We start from the raw sequence: 5,152 nt of genomic DNA on the forward strand, positions 1-5,152 counted from the left end.
TGACAGGCGCTACATCTTGGCCCGCAGCTGTCTTGGACTGGCAATTACTTGTCTCTGAAATCCTATCACGCATCCCCAACCAGCCACCCACTCACGCACATCATTAACAAGGAGCTCCGTTGGCCAAATTACTCATTAGAAAGCGTAGCCAACATCTGGGTGGGTGGAAGGCCACCAGCCACGACCAACGGCTACAGTGAGCACTAGCTATAAGGCCGCTTGATCCCAGCCATCCCGGGGAGCGGAACGGAACAACTCCGGCAACTTGACGACGGCGGCGCAGACTGCGCCAAAAGTCAAATTTTGTAGATTGCAATAAATCAAATAGCAATTACACGAAATTAGGCATGTTTTCTCAATTTTCCACACACACACACACACACATGGCTAGGCGGGGGATTGAAAGGAGCTAGTGTGTGTGTGTGTGTGGGTGGGTGGCATCCTGAATCCTCAGCCCACACGGAGCATTAATTGCAGCAGCTGGGCCACGGCAGCGCCGAAAGTGGCAGAGTGTGCGAAATTGGTGAAAGGGTTCAAAGCCGGCAAACTTGAACTTGTCTGGCGCAACGGAAAATCCTGCACCACCAAATTGGCTGTGGAAAGTGTAGCAGTGGTAGCACAGTGGATGTGCTGGAGTGGGGGCGGCAGCATGTGCGCCGGCTTTCTAATTATGTAAACTTGGCCATGTCGCTGCGCTGTTGCGATGTTGCAGCTGCAGCACTAAAAACGCCGCTGGGGGACAACGGCGACGACGGGCGGACAACAGACCACAACACATAACATGCAGCAGGAGGTGCTCCCCATTCCATCCCATCCCATCCCATCCCAACCCATCCCGTCGCGGTGTCTCCAATCGCAGCTCCAGTTCAATCCAGCGATTCCTGTTCCCGTCCTCCGATTCCATGCGATCCGATGCCGGCGGAGTGCGTGCTCCGAGCATATTTATCTTGTGCTGCAGCGTTTTGGATTTTTATTACAAATCAATTGAAGCATCATTAGCATAATTTATACAAAGCGCTCGCTTAATGAACCTGGCCGATCTCCGGTTCCCGCCCTAGAACGTTCCTGGGATCTGTTGGAGGGGTTCCTCCTCCTGTAGTTCTGAAGAAGTATATATTACTTTATAATCAAACCACATAGTAGTACGATTCATATCAGTCATTCGTTCACGAAAATATGTTTATGTACGCTGAATAAAACAGCAGTTAGATAGCAAACCCTGTTACTACCATCCCATGGCCACTTTGAGCACAGATTTTCTCGCAGTGCCTGATCTGGTTCAGTTGGGTTCCCAGCTCTTGCAGCTCTTGGGTCTCCGATCGCCGCCTAATCACGATCATCAGTCAAACGGCAAATCCGCCGCTCCAGCGCTCCAGCGCTCCAGCGCTCCATTTGGCGCCCTGACACTTTGACTCGCCTGTCTGGGAGTCGCGGATGCCAGTCTTCCTGGGTTTCACCGGTGCTCCAATGGCCCGAGCCCAAAATAGTCGCCAGGGATCGCTGGCAGCGTATCGCGAACGGCGATCGGTCACGTAGCTGGGGAGTTGGGGAGCTGTAGAGCTGGAGAGCTGGAGAGCTGGAGGTGATGGTGATGGAGGTACCCAGTCACCGGTTGAGGTGCCAGCGGCGCAGATCCGTGGCCAAATGTAGCGCCAATTGCTACGCATTTGCGAGCACCGAGGCGCCTATAACAAATGCCAATCGTGTCGTGGACGACGCCAGCGATATTTAATTGTTTCTGCGGCGACAACTTATCGGGGAATTCCGATCGGAATTTTTAATTTCTGCAAGTCTGCAGTCCGCCGGCTGCCTCCCATCCTCATCCAATGCCATGATGAGTGTCACTGCAGAATGCATAAAAGGCGGCGATGTTGCTGTTGCTACCGCTGCTTTATGCAAATATGAGGAACGGACAAAGAGCAGCCAGGCCGGGCTTTCTGAAAAGTTGGCCAACTGTAATTACTGGACGCCCCTCAGCCCCAACCCAGCCCATCGCATCCCATGACAACTTTTTCACACCTGTTCAAACAAGTTAATTAACAGCTCGCAAAACTACTTATTAAAATAAGAAAAAAGTAATACAAATAAAAAACAGCGGGAGCGGGAGCGGGAGCGGGAAAAGAAAAGGCAAACAAACAGACGCGCAGCCTATGGGAAAGTTTCTAATTAAATGATTGTCATCTCGACTGCGCAGCGCACAAATGGACAAGTGGACAAATGGACGCTGACCACCGAGGAGCCATGTATTTCCGAGCAGCTGGATGCCCGCAGTGGGCAGCCGGGGCCAAAACTCCCAGATTGTAGTGCAAACTTTTGTCATTATGCAGGCAGAATGCGCGAGGCAAAACAAACAGCCAGGTAGCACAGGAAAAAATGGAGAACATAGTCAAATTATTAGCCAGGCTGAGGGGCAGATGGTCAGCCGTCCAGGTTCTGCTTAATCCCAGCACGGAAAGAAAAGTCCTGGCTGCCCAACTGAAGTATCTGACGGAACTGAGATACAATCACCGCAGATATTGTGTGCTGAAATGGGAAATGAGTGCAACTGAGGAACCCAAATATTTTTGCGGTGCACTCTGGGCTCCGCCAATGAGGTCATCAGCGGCATCAGCCCATATATCATCTGCAATAAAGCGATTTCCCCGGATTCCCCCACCAAACCCCATAATAACATCCACTCCGAACAGAGTGTGACAAAAACATAAAAAACGAATGGTTCAAAAAAGTGGCTTTGCCTTGGTGGTTGGCCACCAAATTGGCGACAAAAAATTAACGGATTTTGTTGTGGGTTTTTTCTATTTCTGTTGGTGCCGTGTGTTTGCCATTCAATTAATATAACTAATGAAAAAGCTGCTAACTTTGGCCAGGCAACTGGCAACTGCCAGACGAACTGCGTCTCAATTAAGCCGAATCTCTGGGATCTGCCGTGTAATGAAGTTGCTCAACGGCCAGTGGACGCTGGTTTCTGTTTTCTGTTCTCCGTCCTCCGTTTTGTGCTGCTGCTCTTTAAGGATTGCCAATTTATGATTGGAGCAGCCGTGTGGGGGGAGGAATGTCAATCTTGCAGATGGAGATTAGCCAGCGCCAGGTGGGAGCCTTGACCACTTCGCCTGATTGGAGCGCACCGCAAATGCCAGACGAAATATTCGAAAATGTCAACTTAATTCTGTGGTCTCTCGTACATTGTAGCCAAATGTCTGTCGACAATTTATTTGGCTGAAGTGCGAAAAATAATCACAAATTGAGCGAAACCTTTACGATTTGATTTATGCCTCATGACCTCTTGATAGCGTAATTCAAGTGGATTTTTAAAGCTTATGTTGCAATGCAATGCAAAGTGTAGAGAAACCTACTGCCATAAGAGGTTAGAAAAATCTAATAATGAATTAGATTCAAGTAATTTAACTCAAAGATTTAGAGGAGCTGCTATGCCAGCTTCCCAGTTGACCTTTACCCGCTGGCCTAAGTGCCACTAGGCTTATGCAAATCGCCCAGATCCAGAGTTCACTTTCTTTTCATTAGGATAAAAGCGGAGGCCAGGAAATCGATGCATTTCGAATGAACTTGGCGGCGACTTCATTAAGCGGCCGTTCGATTGCAGCTTGCGTGCTGCAAAAGCGAAACTTTTCCTTTTCCGCCCCTCGAGTGGGCGGAATGGAAATGGCTTGGTTCGATTCCATTTGGCCAGGACTGGGGGAAATCGAGAATAACAAGCGACGGCGATTCGAGCCGAGTCGAGTCCCAAAAAAAGGGTTAAAAAAGCAATAAATAAAACAAGTGGCAGCCACGGCGACAGCAACGATATTTGGTGAGTTAGGAGAATCGGAGTTTGGGCAGCGGAAGGGAAGAAGGACGAAGGGGATTCTGCGAACCCTGTGACAGGCAAATCGCCAAACGAATACCGTGGGGATGCCCCCGCTCCACGTGAATGTGTGGCATTTTCATTTTGTAAATTTGTTTTTCTTGTTCCGTTTGGCTTCATTTCCGTTTCCGCCGCCAGTCTTCTCGTTTTCCATTTGCCAGAAAGTGAATGTCCTTATCCACCTCCCCCACCAACCTTCCACTTCCCCAGCCAAGCCACCCAAGCCACCCAGCCACCCAATCACTCGCTGTCGATAAGAAAGTGCGTGTGAAAAGGGTTCCTTCGTGGCTGCATAAATTTGAATTATAATATTGCAATCCTGTGAAGCAGAATCCGGACTGGTCAGGAGTCCGCATCCGGACGCCTTGCTGGCTGCAATTTGTGTGCTGAATATGTTCCGGCATATATTATGGAGATTTCTTCCGCCCACACCCACAGTCACACCCACTCCAATCCGATCCCATCCGATCCGCCGACTTCTGCCAATGCATGATATAGTCTCACATATCCGAGTGGGGATTTGCCTAAATCAAAAGTGCGTGCTCTTGAATTTATCAAAGGTGGATGTGGACCAGCCAAGGATTCATTCTCGGTCCTTCGGACTTGTGTGTACTTTGTTTTTATTCTTTTTTTCTGATTTTTGTTTGCCCGTCTGCGGTTGCGGTCTTGTTTGTTTGGCAAGCGCCGTGATTTATGGCTCAAAGTTTTCGGAGCGCGTGCCAAGTCTCGGATTAGGAAAACTGCCCTGGAAAGCGGCCATTAGAATCCGCACAATTTGCTAGTCGAACGGAGAAAAGAGGGAAAAGGAAAACTATGCTTAGTAAAGTGCAAAACATGACACTTGGCGTTTATGTTAATCACCTGCCCGAAAGCCCGAGCAGCTGCTTGCCATCTCCCAGTCACAGTCACAGTCCCAGTGCCATTCCCAGTCCACCAGCTCCTCCGATTCGGATGTACTACAGCCATGTTGACAATGACAAATACGCACACGAGTCCGCAAACCATGTCCATATACAGTGGATATACATACAAATGCGGCACAGTATCCAGGAGACACATTTGCACTTTTTGGCCAGCAGGAAAGTGCAGCTAATGAGTTGGATTGAACATCGCTCGGGAACTCATTAAACCAGCCAGTTGTAGCTGAAGAGCTGCTGGCTGCGAGATAATGATGAATTTCCATAAGTCGCCGCAGCAGAACGCAACTCGCCCATTAATCTTGGCCAGCTAGACGTGGAATGGGCATGGGATCGGCTGGGCTATGTGGCACAGTGTCTGGGCAGCAGCTCC

General features: G+C 49.5%; 1 pseudogene; it reads right to left on the minus strand.

The window, feature by feature from the left end:
• Positions 1-3,579: 3,579 nt before the first annotated feature.
• Positions 3,580-4,266, minus strand: LOC26526127 (annotated as a pseudogene).
• Positions 4,267-5,152: the final 886 nt, after the last annotated feature.

The sequence above is a fragment of the Drosophila erecta genome, unplaced genomic scaffold, assembly GCF_003286155.1.
Source record: "Drosophila erecta strain 14021-0224.00,06,07 unplaced genomic scaffold, DereRS2 tig00000000-arrow-pilon, whole genome shotgun sequence".
Classification (NCBI taxonomy): Eukaryota; Metazoa; Arthropoda; class Insecta; order Diptera; family Drosophilidae; genus Drosophila; species Drosophila erecta.